Source organism: Giraffa tippelskirchi, chromosome 1, assembly GCF_054371585.1.
Source record: "Giraffa tippelskirchi isolate mGirTip1 chromosome 1, T2T-mGirTip1v1.2.pri, whole genome shotgun sequence".
Taxonomy (NCBI): domain Eukaryota; kingdom Metazoa; phylum Chordata; class Mammalia; order Artiodactyla; family Giraffidae; genus Giraffa; species Giraffa tippelskirchi.
Genome location: NC_137275.1, coordinates 172,613,413 through 172,634,387, shown reverse-complemented (window position 1 = coordinate 172,634,387; position 20,975 = coordinate 172,613,413). Strand labels below are relative to the sequence as shown.

The window sequence follows — 20,975 nt, the reverse complement described above, 5'->3', positions numbered from 1 at the left end:
AAAGAATGAAACAGAGATGTTAATTGGATTTTCGAGGGGGAAAAAGGCAGCAAGGAAAACTGCACTTCCTTGAGAAATATGTTACAGTGTTTTGCTTTTATTTTCTTTTAGTCATGGGGGTGGTGGTATTCAGAGAACCTTGAATACCTTCAAAGAGAGTCATAAAATCAGAATACTGTATTCAAGACCTCATGCTCTCTTTATCTTCTCTTAAGAGCTAATATGAGTTTTCAGCCCACAAAAACCCTTGCTTTTATGAATGAACATTCCACCAGTGAGGCTAAGAAGTCAATTAATGTTCTATGTGAGTGTGAGAGGACTAGTTTTTCATGATTTGGTTTGCTTGCACTTTGTTAGGATAAAGTTTTGGAGGTTTTTCCTGATGTGTTTTAGATAAAAAACAATATTCAGACACTACATATGGAGAACATATATTTATATATATATGTAGATAGATTAATAAGTAGATATAGATAAAGACACTTGCTCTCTCTTCTAAACAAGTTTATTTCAAGACCCCCTACGAACCCTAGATCTTCATGCCTGTCAAGGCTTCCAACAGCAGTGTGTGTTGGTAATACCTTTGTCACTGCCTAAACAAGACATCAATAATTAAATTCCCATTTATAAAGAGAGGAAATTATTCATGCCATCAGCACTCCCCATCAATAACAGGAGGAAACCTAACTATCTCATTACCCCATCACACTATGTGCAAACAGAACTGCCCGTTGTTGACAATACATATTTGATAAGTGAGGAAACAGGAAGGATAAACCAAGGATGCAGAGAAGCTGCTTGAGCTTGCCAAGGATCTGGCCCTGGGGTTAGGGTTTGCCTCCTGCACCCTCCTCCCCATCAGTTTCTAGACTGGCCACAAACCGACCACAGCTGAATAGAATGCAGGCTATCGGGCTGTTTGGGGATCACACAGCCTTTCTTGATTCATGTATAAAAATAAATATTAACAAATCTTGGTTCCCCATGTTCCTCCTTTGCTTTTTCAATAAATTTCTCGAGAAGTTTCTCAATGAACTTTTTTAAAGAAGCCTTTACATTTGAAACATTCTACTCAAACTCAACACCCTGGCAGGATGTTTAGGGGAAAGGGCAGTGACTAATCAAGTCCACACAGTGATCAATCGTCAGCGGTCTATAGACCCACCCTGGGCTTTCCCATGGACCTGCTGGGGAGCCATGGAGAAGCTGCTTCCTTTTTGTGTTGCAATTTCCTCAACTCTAATTTGAGACATTTGGAAGACCCAATTTCTCTTTCAGGTGTTAAAGATGAAAAGCCTTTCTTCCCTAAAACAAAACACAGTGGGTCCCTCGACATCCACAGGAGATTGGTTCCAGGGCCCCTGCAGATACCAAAACTCAAGGATGCTCAGTTCAGTTCAGTTCAGTTGCTCAGTCGTGTCCAACTCTTTGCGATCCCATGAATTGCAGCATGCCAGGCCTCCCTGTCCATCACCAACTCCTGGAGTCTACCCAAACCCATGTCCATCAAATCAGTGATGCCATCCAACCATCTCATCCTCTGTCGTCCCCTTCTCCTCCTGCCCCCAATCCTACCCAGCATTAGGGTCTTTTCCAATGAGTCAACTCCCCACATGAGGTGGCCAAAGTATTGGAGTTTCAGCTTCAACATCAGACCTTCCAATGAACACCCAGGATTGATCTCTTTTAGGATGGATTGATTGGATCTCCTTGCAGTCCAAGGGACTCTCAAGAGTCTTCTCCAACACCACAGTTCAAAAGCATCAATTATGCGGCGCTCAGCTTTCCTCACCGTCCAACTCTCACATCCATACATGACCACTGGAAAAACCATAGCCTTGACTAGACAGACTTTTGTTGGCAAAGTAATGTCTCTGCTTTTAAATATGCTATCGAGGTTGGCCATAACCTTCCTTCCAAGGAGTAAGCGTCTTTTAATTTCATGGCTGCAGTCACCATCTACAGTGATTTTGGAGCCCAAAAAAATAAAGTCTGACACTGTTCCCACTGTTTCCCCATCTATTTCCCATGAAGTGATGGGATCAGATGCCATGATCTTAGTTTTCTGAATGTTGAGCTTTAAGCCAACTTTTTCACTCTCCTCTTTCACTTTCATCAAGAGGCTCTTTAGTTCTTCTTCACTTTCTGCCATAAGAGTGGTGTCATCTGCATATCTGAGGTTATTGATATTTCTCCCGGCAATCTTGATTCCAGCTTGTGTTTCCTCCAGCCCAGCATTTCTCATGATGTACTCTGCATATAAGTTAAATAAGCAGGGTGACAATATACAGCCTTGACGTACTCCTTTTCCTATTTGGAACCAGTCTGTTGTTCCATGTCCAGTTCTAACTGTTGCTTCCTGACCTGCATACAGGTTTCTCAAGAGACAGGTCAGATGGTCTGGTATTCCCATCTCTTTCAGAATTTTCCACAGTTTATTGTGATCCACACAGTCAAAGGCTTTGGCATAGTCAATAAAGCAGAAATAGATGTTTTTCTGGAACTCTCTTGCTTTTTCGATGATCCAGCAGATATTGGCAATTTGATCTCTGGTTCCTCTGCCTTTTCTAAAACCAGCTTGAACATATGGAAGTTCACAGTTCACATATTATTGAAGCCTGGCTTGGAGAATTTTGAGCATTACTTTACCAGCATGTGAGATGAGTGCAATTGTGCGATAGTTTGAGCAGTCAAGTCCCTTATATAAAATAGAGTAGTACAGTCAACCCTTCTCATCTCCGGGTTCTATACCCACAAATTCCAGATATGAGAGGCTGACTGTCCAGGAAAATCACAAATGACCAAAAAGCAGAGAGTATCATTTTCAGTTTGGTTCTGACTTTAGTGATTTGGAGAAATAATAACCAACCCCTGTATTTCTTCACTCTGTCAAATTGCTATTAACATAATGCCAATTATTTTCTTTTGCAAAGTTATTCTCTGTTTCAATCCACCATCTATTCTTCACTCTCTGAGCCTCTCCAGTATCTCAGGGAATTGACCTTTGTAGGCAGCATCATTCACATAGCCTTGTTTTCTGGCTTTCTGTTGGAATGGGACAATGGGAAGGTTCCAGCAAAACTTCAGATGGTGCTTGACAAATGCTGGAATATTGCTTCTTCACCCCCTCCCTGTTTCTATAACCTTACTATGACATCAGCCACGTCTCCCCGTAACTGCAGCTTCCACTAGATGGTCCCTTGCCCACAGCTCTGCTTCTCACTGGGATCTAGAAATCTATTTCTTCCCCTTCCCACCTTAGCCCTAGACATAGCAAGAGCTCTCCATGCTGCTAGCCTCTGGCTTCTGTGGTCCTGAGCACATCTTCATAAGTAGCCCTTTCAATAAAGCTCCTATTTGAGACATCTGAGTTCCCTTCCATCTCATGCCAGAAATTTAAACAACACACAGGGTAAATAGTAAGTAACTAGTTTAAAATACTTTAGATACTGTTTTGCAAGGGCTGCCATAATAAAGTATCTCAGACTGGGTGGCTTATTTTCTCACAGTTCTGGTTGGGAGTCAGGATCAAGTTGCAGGCAGGGTTAGGATTTCAACAGGATACAATTCGGTCCACAACAGGCACTTTCAACCTAATTAGCCATATGTTTTTAAGAATGAAACCTGGGTGTGTTTCCAGCATATTCTCCAAGTGAAGTCTCCCAAACCATAATTCTCAACCACGACTAGTGCCACACTCTCAAGAGGGTGCTGCTGCTGCTGCTGCTAAGTCGCTGCAGTCGTGTCCGACTCTGTGCGACCCCATAGACGGCAGCCTACCAGGCTCTGCCATCCCTGGGATTCTCCAGGCAAGAATACTAGAGTGGGTTGCCATTTCCTTCTCCAGTGCATGAAAGGGAAAAGTGAAAGTGAAGTCACCAGTCGTGTCCGACTCTTAGCGACCCCATGGACGGTAGCCTACCAGGCTCCTCCATCCACGGGATTTTCCAGGCAAGAGTACTGGAGTGGGGTGCCATTGCCTTCTCCGCTCAAAAGGGTAAGCGGCATCAATATGAACTTCAAGCACATATCAGTAACAATGTGGTGCTGGCTTTACCCACCTCAGCCAGAGAAAACTGTAACCAGAAAAGGGGGTGTGCTTTCCACAGTAGGAAAGCCTAGTGGGGAGGCAGAAGTTGGGGCTTCTACCCACATGGGCTTGACATCACTCAATGTCTCAAATGCTTCACCTTTTCATTCGTAAAGTAATAGTAATGTTAACTATCTCATGGAATTACTAAAAGAACCAAAGCCTGTAGCCACTGTGGAAAACAGTATGGAGGTTCCTCAGAAAACTAAAAATAGAACTGCCACATGGTCCAGCAATTCCACTCGTGGGCACATATCCAAACAAAACTATTGTTCAAAAAGATACATGCGCCCCTATGTTCACAGCAGCATTATTCGCAATAGCCAAGACACGGAAACAACCTAAACGAACAGTGACACATAAATAGATAAAGAAGATGTGGTACATATATGCACTGCAATGATACTCAGCCATAAAACGAATGAAATAATGCCTTCTGCAGCAATGTGAATTCAACTAGAGATTATCATACTAAGTGAAGTAAGTCAGAAAGAAAAGACAAATACTTTATCACTTACATGTAGAATCTGAAACATGACACAAATGAACCTACTGATGAAACTAACAGAATCACAGACACAGAAAACAGACCCATGATTGCCAAGGGGAAGGAGGTTGGGGAGGAAAGGAGGACTGACATTAGCAGATGTAAGCTTTTATATATAGAATGGATAAACAACAAGTTACTACTGCGCAGCACAGAGAACTATTCTCCATATCTTATGATAAACCATAGTGAAAAAGACTGTATAAAGGATATATATGTGTGTATATATATATCACTTAGCTGTACAAAAATAATTAATATAACATTGTAAGTCAACTTTACTTAAACAAAAAACAAATAAAAGCATCAAAGGAAAAAGTACATGAAAAGTTTTTTGCAAACTTAAAATATCATCCTGTACAAAAAATAAAACTGTCCTGAGTTCAATCCTATTATTTCCTGTTGTTCAGAGCATTAAGGGTTCAAAGACATTAAATTTTTCAAACATATGAAATCTTGTCATACACTAATATTGTTCCTTTCAGAGCTCCTAGCTGGGCACACAGTAGCTTATCAGTAAGTATTATTTGAATTATAGTTTCAGGAATATAGTGCTTATCCAGTTGTTTTTAATTAAAAAGCAAAACATTGAACAAAAACATCAGTTCTGAAAGATGAAACTAGAAATATCTATTAGCTTACCCATTAAGTCGAGTTTCTGAGACTCTCCCAACATTTTTGCCAATATCTTTTTGTAATTATAGCACATCAATACATTTAGAGCTCGTTTAGAAAAACATTTATCGGTACTCCCTCCAGAAGCCATCACACGTGGTGTATGGTTCTTGTCCAGTGATGGGAGATAATCCTCAGTTTCCTAATTAGAGACAGCCTTTAATGTAATTGAAACATGTACCCAATAACAGCTCCATCCTCCAATCAACACACCATGGCCTCACACTTAATCTGAAATTTTATTTTATGTCGAACTGAGCTTTGCATCATTTTTACAATACAATAAGTAGCATTGATTGCTGAAATCCTAATTCGTCTTCAAATGTTTGAATGCTGGAAAGTTTTATGAGAAATACTAAGGAAATCTAGCAGGAGGTAGGAAGGATCAAATGATGAGAAGTGGAGATTACAAGCTAGAACTTTTCACTACAGGAGAAATACTTCCTTGAATCTTATGACCTCGTTCTGATCTTTTTCATTCCAATTCCCTATCACCTCACCCAGAGCATTGTAATAGGTAGTCTTTCCTTGAGATAGGGCTGGTAGATTTTTTTTCTAGTTTTGCATATTATCATGATGAAAAGCATGATTTTAATTTAAGCAGAACAATGACATATGCTTCACAGTTTGCATAGCTGCTATCCCATTTGGAACCCCTTCCTATTTTATAACATTCCTCTATCATTACCACAAATCCGCAAAGAGAAAGAATTATGAAGAGTTAAATTAGCCTCCAAAATCTTCCTCCTTCAGATGCTATATATTATGTTACCAGGAATGAAGAGGAGTTAGGAAAAGCTGAGAAAGAGGGAGGAGGGTAGGAACAGCAGCTGTTTTAATGAAAAGCAACAACAAAAAAATTTCTCTTGTTCTTGGATAGGAGAGTTTAAGGATCGATGTGAGAGTGAACTGAATACAATGTGAGCTCTGAGGTCAAACTAGCTGGTTCAAAGGCTGGCTCCGCCCTTTACTAGCTGTGTAGACTTGAGCATACTTCTTAAGCCCTCTGTGCCTCAGCTGTCTCTTGGAAAAACAGCATAATATGAACACCCACTTCATATGGTTATTCTGTGGATAAAAAACAGCTAATTATTATAAAGGACATAGGCTAAGCCTGGCAATTAATAAGGTCTAATAAATATTAACTGGTGTTATTGTTACTTAAAAAAAATCTTTAGTCTTCCTTAAATCAGATTTTTGCCACAGGTTAAGCTGTTTCCAAGTGAGTTAACATCTGATTTAAAAGTAGGAGGCATATATTCTAGTCCCTTTGAAGCTAAGGGCAGCGGTCTGGTCTGGTCTTTCCTGGCTCTCACATTCAGTGAGTGCTCCAGTGAGGATATCAGATCCATCAACCCCTCAGGCTACAAATATTCTAGAACAGAGAGAATTCTTAAGAATAGCCCATTTCCCATATTTTCTGATGAAGAAACAAACTCAGGGACCCTCTGGCTGGACTTCTTATCAAGGTCTACATGTCAGGCATAGGCCTGGAGTGTTGATAACCTGGCTGAGTATGTCCTCATGACCCACCCCACTCTGGCCACAACATACTCATTTTATTTTCTGAGTGTTAACTGAGGACTTCTAAAAACTAACCTATGCCTAGCTAGAGAGAAAAGGGATCTAGAAGACCAAAACACAAGTTTCTTGAAGACCAGACCATATCTTATGTTTATCCCATTTCTCACAGAAAACCTACTGCTTTGTCCCACTCTTCACAGCAGGTCTTACAAACAATGTTGATTAAAAATGCCAACTTAGTTTGATTTGCAATAATACACTTACTGTCATCCTCTCCTCACCATTAGCATGAGTTAACTTATGGGCATATGGAAAAGATCATGAAAAAAATAGCATGAAATAAAAATTTCAAATTCCTTTTTATTGCAGAACTCCTATCATGTTCCTTATTAAATATAAAGGTTGACAGACTACATACATACACACACACACACACACACACACACACACACACAGGTTTCCTGAGGGGGTCACTGCATCAACACACTGATATTCCTCAAAAGTCTTTGCACACTCATGCATCAGCAGCTGCCCACCTTGGAGGACACGTCCACTAGCACACATGAAATTACTCTGTCAAATCAAAAGGCATTTTTTGGCTTCAAATGAATGGCAAACTTTGGATGGCAGCCAAATCCTACTTATCAATGTAACAAACCGTATTTACCTATTGCTTCATTTCCTTAAATTGTTTTCCAACCTCAGGACGTGTTGTTTGCATCTTAATTTAGCACTAGTTTCTCCATGCTGGAAACTTCTCCCATGTGTTTTACCTTATTCCTTCTTCTGACAGGAGTAAACACTGACTAGAACAGCTCTGGCAAGCAACTATTACAACGGATTAGCGCCTTCTGCCTTAAGCACAGTCTTTTTTCTGCCCCTTAGGGACTGCACAGCTCTCAGATGTAATTTTGATTCTTCCGATTTTAGCAATCACGCATGGGAGACAGAAATCTCTCTCTGACAACACAGTGGAACATGTTCCAGTCAAGGACGCAAACACAGTTGCCTCTAAGATAGAGAATGCTGAAAAGGATGGCATCTATGGAAGAAGAATGCAGGAGAAAATCAATTCAGAATTCAGGCCTCAACTTGGGAGCTGGCTAATCTTCTGCCAATCTTTGCTGGAGGTTCTGTTTACATATTTACTGCAACCTGGACGTCTAGGACCAGAAACCAACAAAGCACTGGACACAAGTGGAGATGGCAATGTGATTTTGAAGTACAACTAGCACAGACAATAAACATGTTTTGCACAAGAACGCACCTCAGAATGGCCCCAAGTTAAGATCTTTGAGATAGATCAGCAAGAGCCACACAGAGGAGAATGTAAGTAGGTAGGTTAATCTGGCTTGGATGGGGGAGGGGACAGGTCAGAAATCAGACCGTGGTTGTTTCTTCCTCTAATACAACCGGCAATGTCAATGCCAAATCCTCCCACAGCCCTGATTTTGTCTTTCTCATCAGCTTAGGGGGCTCAGTGCCCTCCTTTTGGCCAATCCCTGCATCTCTCAGCCCAGCACTTCTTTTTTTTTTAATTGAAGGATAATTACTTGACAGAATTTTGCTGTTTCCTGTCAAACCTCAACATGAATCAGCCATAGGTATACATATATCTCCTCCCTTTTGAACCTCCCTCCCATCTCCCTCCCCATCCCGCCCCTCTAGGTTGATACAGAGCCCCTGTTTGAGTTTCTTGAGCCATACAGCAAATTCCCATTGGCTATCTATTTTACATACGGTAATATAAGTTTCCATGTTACTCTTTCCATACATCTCACCCTCTCCTCCCCTCTCCCCATGTCCATAAGTCTATTCTCTATGTCTGTTTCTACACTGTTTCCCTGTAAATAAATTCTTCAGTACCATTTTTCTAGATTCCAGATATATGCATTAAAATATGATATTTATCTTTCTCTTTCTGACTCACTTCACTATGTATAATAGGTTCTAGGTTCATCCACCTCATTAGAACTGACTCAAATGTATTCCTTTTTATGGCTGAGTAATATTCCATGGTGCATATGTACCACAACTTCTTTATCCATTCATCTGTCAGTGGACATCTAGGTTGCTTCCATGTTCTAGCTATTGTAAATAGTGCTGCAATGAACAATAGGATACATGTGTCTCTTTCAATTTTGGTTTCCTCAGGGTATATGCCTAGGAGTGGGATTGCTGGGTCATAAGATGGTTTTATTCCTAGTTTTTTAAGGAATCTCCATACCGTCTTCCATAGTGTCAGCCCAGCACTTCTTGATGCTAGCATGTGTCCAAACCCTCTGTAGAATCACTCAAAATTCCCATCCTCAGAATGTTGGGGACTAGAGGCCCAATCATTTTCGTTTTTAAGAGGCTTAATGTATGAGTCCAACATTGATGTGGTTCATCTCACATACAGGAAAACAAGTGACAACAGGTGTCAGACAACTGGTCCCTGGCCACACAGCTGTTTGCCAGAGACAGAGCTGGCCTTGACTCTATATCCTGGCCTCAACTCCAGTCTCTAGTCTCCTCTTGATCTCCTGGTTGCAGGTATGAACCTCTGCTTCTGACAGTGTCCATGATCAATGCCTTTGCCTGACTTTTAAGGTCCTTCTTACTGTGGCACCCTGCAACTCAAGTCTCTCCAGCCATGCTCCTCCCACTTCCCTGGGTACCCTCTACTTCAGGTGAGCATCCCTCTTCTTGTTTTGTGCCCCTCAAGTGTCATCATCTTCACATGCAAAATCCTCTGTTCCCTACCCCATCAGTGTTCCCACCCACTGTTCAACTTTCTGCTCAATCCCCACTTTTTCCTCCACGCCTCCTATGACTATTCCACTCGCACCCATCTTCCTTTTCTCTTCTCCTATCACATATTAGCCACAGGGTGGCCATTAACTATACATTCTTAGACAGTGTCTGTCATGGTTAATTTTATGTGTCAATTTCACTGGGCCACAGGATACTCCGATAGCTGGTTAAACATTATTTCCGGGTGTGTCTACACTATTTCTGAGTGTACCTATGGTGATGTTTCCAGAAGAGATCAATGTTTGAATCGGTAAACTGAGTAAGAAGACAGCCCTCCCCATGGTGGGTAGCCATCATCTAGTCAGCTGAAGGCCTGAATGGATGCAAACTCGGGGGAAGGCTGAATTTATTCTTTGCCTGAATGCACGAGCTGCAACACTGATCTTCTGTCCTCAGTGCCAGGGGTCCTCAGAGCCCTCAGGTTCAGACTGAAAACTATACCACTGGGTCCCTGGCTCTTAGGTATTCAAACTACACCACTGCTCTTTCTGGGTTTCCAGCTTGCAGACAGCAGACAGTAGGACATCTCAGCATCCATAACACTGAGCCAATTCCTATAGTAAATCCCTTTCTTGATATGTGTGTGTATGTTTTTGTTCAGTCGCTCAGTCATGTCCAACTCTTTGTGACCCCATGGACTATAGCTCGCACTATAGAATTACCTGTCCTTCACCAGCTCCCAGAACTTGCCCAAATTCATATCTGTTGAGTTGGTGGTGCCATCCAACCATCTCATCCTCTGTTGTCCCTGTCTCCTCATGCCTCCTATCTTTCCTAGCATCACAGTCTTTTCCAGTGAGTCAGCTCTTCACATCAGGTGGCCAGAGTATTGGAGCTTAAGCTACAGCATCAGTCCTTCCAATGAATATTCAGGACTGATTTCCTTTAAGATTGACTGGTTTGAACTCCTTGCATGTGTATGTTATAGATAGATGTATATTTTAGATAGATATATATGCACACATATGTAAGTGTATATAGATATAGAAACATATACGTGTATATATATCTATATATACATCCATAAAGATATATAGATATCTTTCATTGGCTCTGTTTCTCTGGAGAGCCCTAATACAGTTTCTTTTGTTTCTTTTTGTGTTATTTATATTGTTTCTTTAAATATTTTTCCCCAACTAGACTGAGTTTCCCAAAGTAAGGACCAATCCTTTACGTTCTTTCAGTATCTCTCATAGCACCTAACATAATATTTAACAAATAGGAAGAAACCAACAATTATTTCCCTATTACTTATTATTATTCTGTCCTCTTTACATTGCCAACTGATATATGCTTGCCCTATGTCAAAGATGTAATCTCTTCAAAAGAAGATTCCCCAAAAGCTGTGGGGAACACAGGTCAAGGTTTATTGAGTACTGACCTTAGGATATATTTTTTATCCATCAGAATTATTTTTTTAATTGACCATTATTTCAAAATTAGAACATGTCACATAAAATCTGAACTTCAAACTTCTATTGGAAAACCTTAAAAACCAGGAATTCTGTGCTCACATTCCTGCAGGCCAGAAACTGCCTTGGGATAAATAAAACCAGCTGCCTCCTTCAGATGGGTTTCGTGTGGTCCAATCTGCTATAAGAGGAGGTGGCAAGAATACACAGAAGAACTGTACAAAAAAGATCTTCATGACCCAGATAATCATGATGGTGTGATCACTCACCTAGAGCCAGACATCCTGGAATGTGAAGTCAAGTGGGCCTTAGGAAGCATCACTACGAACAAAGCTAGTGGAAGTGACGGAATTCCAGGTGAGCTATTTCAAATCCTGAAAGATGATGCTGTGAAAGTGCTGCACTCTATACGCCAGCAAATTTGGAAAACTCAGCACTGGCCACAGGACTGGAAAAAGTCGGTTCTCATCTCAACCCCAAAGAAAGGCAATGCCAAAGAATGCTCAAACTACCGCATAATTGCACTCATCTCACACGCTAGTAAAGTAATGCTCAAAATTCTCCAAGCCAGGCTTCAGCAATATGTGAACCGTGAACTTCCAGATGCTCAAGCTGGATTTAGAAAAAGCAGAGGAACCAGATACCAAATTGCCAACATCCGCTGGATCATCGAAAAAGCAAGAGAGTTCCAGAAAAACATCTATTTCTGCTTTATTGACTATGCCAAAGCCTTTGACTGTGTGGATCACAATAAACTGTGGAAAATTCTGAAAGAGATTGGAATACCAGACCACCTGACCTGCCTCTTGAGAAACCTGTATGCAGGTGAGGAAGCATCAGTTAGAACTGGACATGGAACAACAGACTGGTTCCAAATAGGAAAAGGACTACGTCAAGGCTGTATATTGTCACCCTGCTTATTTAACTTATATGCAGAGTACATCATGAGAAACACTGGGCTGGAAGAAGCACAGGCTGGAATCAAGATTGCTGGGAGAAATATCAATAACCTCAGATATGCAGATGACACCACCCTTATGGCAGAAAGTGAAGAGGAACTAAAAAGTCTCTTGATGAAAGTGAAAGAGGACAGTGAAAAAGTTGGCTTAAAGCTCAACGTTCAGAAAACTAAGATCATGGCATCTGGGCCCATTACTTCATGGGAAATAGATGGGGAAACAGTGGAAACAGTGGCAGACTTTATGTTTTTGGGGCTCCAAAATCACTGCAGATGGTGATTGCATCCATGAAATTAAAAGGCACTTACTCCTTGGAAGGAAAGTTATGACCAACCTAGATAGCATATTAAAAAGCAGACACATTACTTTGCCAACAAAGGTCCATCTAGTCAAGGCTATGTTTTTTCCAGCAGTTATGTACAGATGTGAGAGTTGGACTGTGAAGAAAGCTGAGCGCCGCAGAATTGATGCTTTTGAACTGTGGTGTTGGAGAAGACTCTGGAGAGTCCCTTGGACTGCAAGGTGATCCAACCAGTCCATCCTAAAGGAGATCAGTCCTGGGTGTTCATTGGAAGGACTGATGTTGAAGCTGAAACTCCAATAGTTTGGCCACCTCATGCGAAGAGTTGACTCATTGGAAAAGACCCTAATGCTGGGAAGGATTGGGGGTAGGAGGAGAAGGGGACGACAGAGGATGAGATGGCTGGATGGCATCACTGACTTGATGGACATGAGTTTGGGTAAACTCCGGGAGTTGGTGATGGACAGGGAGGCCTGGCTTGCTGCGATTCATGGGGTCACAGAGAGTCGGATACAACTGAGCGACTGAACTGAACCAAACTGAATCTTCTATAGTCACCACGCCTCTTGTGGGGGTGGTGTTCCCAACACTTCAACTGAGTGTCAGAGGTCATTTGTTGTCACATGCTGTGCTGTGCTCAGCTGTGACCAACTCTATGACCCCATGGACTAGAGCCTACCAGTCTCCTCTGTCCATGGGATTTTTCCAGGCCAAGAATACTGGAGGAGTGGGTTACCATTTCCTCCTCCAGGGAATCTTCCCAGCCTAGGGATCATACCCGTATTTCCTGCATTGTCACGCAGATTTTTTACTACTCAGCCACTAGAGAAGCCCACACATTTATTGTCATACTAGACTGCTATTTTACAACTAATAGAGAAACGGCTCCTGGGTCTATCAATCTATCACAGGAGATAGATTAAAAGATACACTACAAAGGCTACTTGTTTCAAAATACTGGATAGAGAATATAAGCCTTTAAAAAAGCAACACATACATCGGTATGTTCAGCATGCAAACAAATCATGTCGGTGTCTTTTCTTATAACCCACCCTCCTCATTCACTCATATTGAGTCTCAAGGGCAATCACATTTGTGACTCCTGATATAGGTCCTAAGTAAGTATATGAACTAATGGTAGTGTATCAGTCAGGTAGGCTAAATTATGTTGCAATAAGGAAAAGCCCAGTAACAACAAATATTATTTCTTATTCATTCTACATGTCCAGTAATAGCAGACTCTGCTCCAGGTTTCTTAGATCTGGCTGACAGAACAACCACCATATCAAATACACCAGTTACAATTACAAGCAGAACAAGGACTCTATAAAGAGGTGGTCTCCCATTGGCAACTGAATGTTTCAGTGTGAAAATGCCACATATCACTTCTTACTCACAACTCATAAACCAAAGTTAGTCATATGACCCCAATCCAACCACAAGTAAACACAAGCCCACCTTGTGCCTGAGGACAAAGAACTACAAGTAATGAATACATTGATGACTACCCTCATGAGGCCAGTGGCACTTGACCCTTGAGAATGCTAAACCTGCCCTTGGAGCATGAAAAGCAGCCAGTGATGGTTACTTTCCTGATGGCCTCCCTGGATCTTCAGCTCAATGGACAAGGTCCAGCAGAGCTTCTATTCACAACCATTGCACAAGGAAGAGTTCTACTTTGTTGAGTTTATTTGAGGATTGCTAGAGAAGTATAAGAGAACTGAACAGTTGTTTAAAATTGTGGCTAATCCTGAGTGCCTGCACACCTGAGCCACTGACAGCACATCAGTAAGAACGATGCTTTGGCCTCTAGTTTAAGTCACCCTGTTATGCCTGGAGCAATGGCAAGACTACCAAGCCACAGGGGTAAGAACTTTATCAAGAGGGATGGAATTTGTTCAGAAGGGAAACACAATGAGAAGAGGTGCACATGCCCGTTGTGCAAAGCCATGTCTAACTCAACATTTTGTGCAGACCTTGCATATGATCACTTTAAACTGTTGAACAACTTTAATAATATCCTTGAACCTGATTCTTCAACAGGCACATCATAAAAGCCATCTTCAAAAGTGATGCTAGAAAAATTACACTCACAGCTTAGTGTTATTTCCAACAAGTATTGAAACACTACTTGCAATGTGTAAAAAGTACCCATTTAATTTGCCTTTTCAATATCACAATGAAAAAAATCAAAGAATAAGAATGCATTTTTGAAGCCTATAATAAGGCCTGACCATTCAGAGTATCTATGTAGCATCTCTTCATCCACCTCCAGAAACCAGCAAACTCTCTGGAACACACTCAGCGCGACTTGACTTGAGTCCTCTTTATTCACAGCATTGAAAATATTCACACACTCTTTTTATTACACGCACTGACAATTCTCCCACAGTCTCCTTGTATGGGACAGAAAAGACTTTAATCAGAACTCAATATATCATAGAGAATCATGAAGGCTTTAAAAAAAAAAAAAAGCACAGATAAAGATAGCTTTACAAATAAGCCAGGACTTTCATAAATTGCTACCTGCCGAAAGCACACAATGAAGGCCCTGTCATGAAATCACAGTGAGATAATAACAGTTTTATTTAATAAAACCCGGTGACCAACTGAACACATGTATTAAGAATTATGCTGTAAGAATGCCTTTTTGTAATTTCTTACCAGCCGCAATGTCAGAAATCGAGACAGTATTCCCAGTGAGCCCAGCTGGAACATGCACAGCCAACAGCAGGCCTTCTTGATGTCTGTATTCTAAAGTCTAATCTGCCTGTTTGGTCACTCTCAGTGTATGACTCACACAGGCAAGACATCTGAAGTTTCCAAAATTTGGTTCATAATAAACATCCCTGTAACAACAGCCAAGAAGAAAATGGCTTTCTATGAATTCTTTTAAAATTGGAATCCTAACATGTATTCTAATATGATCTAAGAAATAAAAACAATAGGACAAAATATGGATGGTACTTCCACTGTGAAATTTCCGTGGAGGACCATGAAAACCTCTATTACTAATATCATGAAAAGATATTTCTCCAAATCACACACACACACACACACACACACACACACACACACACACACACACACACACACACACAATGACGACAACAACAGATGAAAACCCCAGAACACACAGAATACTGGGGACTACTCTAAGGTTTCAAAGGACTTAATATTCCATTGAAATGGTCCCCTTCTGCCATCAGATAGCCACACCTGGCTCTCCAGAAAGGTTCAGCCTGTGATATTCCAAACAAGTGTAACAGTCCCCGAAGATCCCAGAGGATGATACAGACAGAGAGGTATTTAAGCTCAGTGATTTGGAACCATCATGACATGTGGGGCCCCATGAGTAAGTCTAGTAGGAGAAGGTGGAGAAGAAAGGGAGGCTGTGAGGCAGTGGAGTGTCCCTTGGCAAAAAAAGTTGATGCCCAATTAGATTTAGAAAAAGTGACAAAGAGTTGATGCCCAATTAGGTTTAGAAAAAGCTCTTCTCTGTAAACCTCAATTACCTGTGATGCCTTATGACATTCAGCATTTACAAAGTATAATTACACAATAGTGTCTGACATTTAATGTCTATAGATAATTTAAAAGACTTCTACTTCAAAAAGGCTGCTCATGAGCAACAGTAATCACTTCAATTAGCTTGGCACCATTACAATGTAACAAGACCATTTGACTGCCTATTAGAAGCAGCCAAGCTCTTCAAGTGTGTTAATTTAGCAGTCACTGCTAATTTCTGGGCTTTGCTGTATTTGCATAGGAAAACACAGTCCTCTAAGCAAGAGAGGAAGTTTCTTTCCCAAACTGGCTTCCTATTCTTAGAGGATCTTTTTATATTTTCACATAAAAAAAAAAAAAATCAGGAACATATTCAATACATGGGCATCTCTAAATAGTACTGATAAGATAAGACTCTTACCCAATTTAAACAAAGTATTAGTTCTCCAAGTTTCATAGCATATCTATGTATACATATAATTATGTAATACATAAACATATATAAATATATATTAGCTAATATACAACATACATTGGACAGTATATATTATTATAACCAATATATTTATAATACCCATTATACAATATCCAATATATAAGATACACATTAAAATGTATGTAAAGTCAACTAGATAATATTGAAGCTGGAAAAAAGCAAAAACTTTCACTTGTAAAAACAAAAATCTTCAATGGCAAGCCAAACTGCCAGAACTGGAGTTACCAATGTACAGTCTGCTTTATTATTCAATTGACACTTTTGTTATGCTTATCATTGAGAGTACTTTGCATAAATAAATTGGACTTTTTTTAAATCATATTCTTAAACATGGATATAATTTTCCTCTTACCAAAAGGACTCTCTATTTTCTAGAAAAGGAAACTTACCCACTGTGTTGCAGTGTTGCAGTATACGAAGTCTCTCTCTCTCTCTCTCTCTCTCTCTCTCACACACACACACACACACATACACACTCACCCCTAGAGATTACAACACAGGCCTTTCGACTTAAAGTTCAATAAAAATATATTTGACATGTTTCATGGCCAAGCACTGTTAGATACTAGAAGCTTGTGAGCAGAAAATCTCATAAATAACTTTTGAAATTGTCTGGACTCCTGGTCCAGTGTTCTTTTGCCAGAACATAATCTTATTTTCTAACTAGTGTTCTCCTGATTCTAATCTCTTTGGGCTCTGACCTCATCATCACTATTAGCTACTCATTTAGGCAGGTATATCCTCTTTTGATGTTGAAAAGGCTTCAAACATTCCTCTACTTTTTTATGCAGTATAGCTCACACATCTCATATTACATAAGATATCCACTTACAAACCATTGTATTCCATGCTTCTTATAGTCACAAAGTTGTGTAATCATTACCACTATCTAATTACAGAATATTTTTTAACCCATAAAAGAAACCCCACACCAATTAGCAGTCACTACCATTCCCCCTCCCTTGACAAATTCATCTACTTTATGTCTCTCTGAATTTGCCTTTAAAACATTTTACATAAATGGAATCACATCATATGTGGCCTTTTTTATCTGGCTTCTTTCACTCAGCATGTTTTCAAAGTTCATGCATGTTGTACCATGTATAAATACTTCATTCATTTTAATGCCTGAATAATATTCCATGTTATGGCTATACCACATTTTACTTATCCATTCATGACTTGATGGAAACTTGAGTTGTATCCACTTTTTGGTTCTTTAAATAAAACTATTAATACTTATGTACAAGTTTTTGTGTAAGTGTATGTTTTTATTTCTCTTGGATTTTACTGTGGAGTAGAATTGCTGGGTCATAGGGTAAATCTATTTTCAAACATTTAAGACACTGCCAAACTGTTTTGTCAAAGTGATCACATCATTTTGGATTCCTGCTAGCAACACATCAGGGTTCTAAATTCTCCACATCTTTTCCCACATCTTAGTGGGTGTAAAATGGTACCTCATTTTGACATAGGATGTCTTTCCATTTATTGACATTTTCTTTAACTTCTTTCAATAATGCTTTATAGTTTTCAGTGTCCCAGGGCATGACTTCTTCTCTCAGCCGGGTAATTGACAACTCTGCCTTAGCCTTCACTTCCAGAGCCTCAAGGTCTGCCAGAGTGAGAGTGTAAGGACTTCTTGGGCCTTTACTATTGGTGTGTAGATCCCTCAGCATGCACACAGCCTACCTCTGTGTGTGGCCTTACAGATTTCCAATACGTCAAAATTTTTCAAAACCCTGATGAGATATCATTCCTCAACTTTTTCTTTTCAGCATTTGGCTACTTTTATTTATTTATTTATTTTTGCCCTAACTATTATCCCCACTTATGGGATCCTCAAAGCTAAACTAAAAATACTTTTGACAAATGCCCTTGGAAAATAACTTATTACTAAATGAGCTTTGAGTCAGAACAAATAAAGGTAGCCTTAAGTGGGGTCCTCCAGGGAACTGCCAGACAAGTCAAATAACAATTTTCTAGAAATAAGGCTTTGAAAGAACTCCAACTCCCTTCTGTGCCCTTTGGTGGTTTCCTGGGTAACAGGTTTTCAGTGTGATTGTGGGCTGCTGGCTTTAAACTCACCACAAAGTTCAAGTGAGGGGAACGGGAATAAGGCAAATTCAATGCCACAATGATCACTGTTCTTACTGAGATTCAGCCAATTCTCTTGCATAAATGCTCCTCAGATTGCTACAAGCTTTTGTTTAATTTCCAGAGCTCTTAAAAGTTGGTTCTGGCAATTTTTCCCGTTTTCCCACGGAAAAATGAAACAAGAGAATTTTTGGAGATATTTATTCTATCAGTTTCACGCAAGTCAACCGAAAAATCCTTCTTTTCTAAAATCCCAATTTGATTCAATCTGTCCCCAAATTATATTCTAATCACTTACTTTCTTCTCATCCTCCTCCAAATACCAGAATTCTCCACTCCAATCAAATTGATTTCCTTTCTGTTGCCTAAATATGTCATGTTCATTTCTGCCTGAGCCTTTTATATGTTCTCCTCACTTGTACTGTGCCCTTCCCCGCTCTGTGACCATCAAAATACTGTGCATCCACGGAGTCCTGCTCATGCCCACCCGCTTTCCCTGAGCACTCCAACCCACACAGGGCTTCTCCTCCTTCCTTCTGACAGAACCGAAGTCTCTTACATTCACTGTATCAGCTGACTATTTTCTGGTACATAGCTCTTTCTTCATGAATCATATCTTATCTAATAAACAAGACTTTAAGCCACTTGAAAATGAGTCCACCTTACAAGTCTACACTTAAATTATGATTACTCCTAAATTGAATAGACAGAAGTAGACCAGATTCCTTTGAAACTGGTTCACAGCCACTTTCACACCTTCATTTTTCTATCTGTATTTTCTTAAACACAATGTTCCTTCTGGGCACAAATTAAATGAATTGGCATCCCTTCTCTGTAACAGGAGGAAGACTTTTAAGAATTGCACCAACTGGCTTTTTTCTATGATGAGCTTCAGAAAACATTAGACAGTAACTTGAAAAATATATGAATAAGAGTGAATCTCCCTCAAATTTTTCAAGCAGATAAATATGGAAAATGAACAGGTATTCTCTTAAGGTTGATTTTTACCAACCTAGCATACGGTTTATTTAATCTACTTGACATATTTTTCTTCTTAGTTTCATTATGCATGTCCAAGGATTTACTAATGACACAGTAAATTCAAATCAATTTGCTTACTTATCCATTTGAGTAGTAAGTAGTGCGTGTGCGTGTGCGTGTGTGTGTGTGTGTGTGTGTGTGTATGTGTATCTAACCCTCTGTGGATGGTAGTTAAACAAAAGATAATATATAATCATTATCAATACCATCAATAGCAGCAGAGGAAAGATATTCTCATCACTGAGATTCCCTGAGCTTGTCATATTCAAATTCCAGAATGCTCAACATGGAAAAGAGAACAGTTATTATAAGGCAATAGTAGAGTGAAATATGGTATATTAACAGCAGAACAGAATCATGTATATATTACATGACTATAAACAATTATATTTCTATATACTGAATGTTTATCACCCCAAAATTCCTATTTTGAAACTCTAACCCTCAATGTGAGAGTATTTGGAAGTAGGGTCTTTGAGGGTAACTAGGTCATGAGGGTATAATCATCACGAATGGCACTGGTACCCTTATAAAAGACACCCCAGAGAGATTTATTGCCCCTTCTGCCATGTGAGGACACAGTAAAAAGATGGTTGTCTATCAACCTGGAAATGGGTTCTACCAAGTATCCAATCTGCTGGCACCTTGATCTTGGACTTCCAAGCCTTCAGAACTGTGAGAAATAAATTTCTGTGTTTATAAGCCAGTCTCTTGTATTTTGCTATAGCAGCCCAAATGGACAAGACATCTATGTAACACTATATAAATAGTAATTAAATCTTGATCATCAGTCCATCCCCAAAAACAGGCTCTCATGGTGAGCAAAAGAGAAATAAAAAATAATGGACACTTAAGGCCACATACTAACAGTCTCATGAAATAAAATAGTGCTTTTTAATAAACTTATTCAAGTTACTCTTCCTAAGAGGTTGCAAGACCACCTTTCTCAAGTTCCTTTTGATTAGATTTTAAAGACATCCACCTGCTTTGAAAAACTCAAGTGGCTGAGATGAAATAGGGCATCAGTGATCTTCAACCATCATTCAAAGCTTTGTTTTCCTAGTTTGAATGATGGTTCAGGTAAAACTTACTTTTACCCTGAGTTGTCAAATATTTCATGAGAGTATATTTTCCTATATTGAAGCACCAAGACTTCTTTTTCCATTTTGCCTTCTAATAGCTTCTGTCAGCCTGGCATGGCTCCCTCTCTGACCTCATGTGCAACAAATCACCCTGACTCTGACACCAGTGATATCGGTCTTCATGTTCCTGCCTCAGGGCCTGAGCACTTAGTGTTCCCTTGTTACCGTGAAGGCTCCTCCCTCAGGTTCCTGCAGGGTGTACTCACCCCCAGCCTTAGGTCTCTGCTCCAGTGTTACTCTATCAGGAAGGCCTTCCTTGACAACCTATTTAAACTAGCAACCACCCCAACCTCAGCACTTTGCACCCCACTTCCCCGACTTACTCTTTTCCTTAGGAGTCACCACTAACTGAAACAATATATTTTATTTGTTTATTGCATGCTTCCCA

The 20,975-nt window shown here is 40.0% G+C and overlaps 1 long non-coding RNA gene across 48 annotated transcripts in view; it reads right to left on the bottom strand.

Moving 5' to 3' along the window:
• Window positions 1–20,975, bottom strand: part of LOC145512531 (uncharacterized) — a 1,082,988-nt gene that overhangs the window by 950,576 nt on the left and 111,437 nt on the right. For 6 of the 48 annotated variants that reach the window (XR_014058616.1, XR_014058639.1, XR_014058629.1 and 3 more), the window contains one exon: window positions 14,969–15,153. The exons of 40 other annotated variants lie outside the window; for them this stretch is intronic. This is a non-coding gene — a long non-coding RNA (uncharacterized LOC145512531). Of the gene's footprint in view, window positions 1–5,520; window positions 6,381–7,503; window positions 7,879–14,968; window positions 15,154–20,975 lie in introns of those variants that run through there. 2 more of the 48 variants (XR_014058580.1, XR_014058621.1) reach the window with 2 other exon arrangements.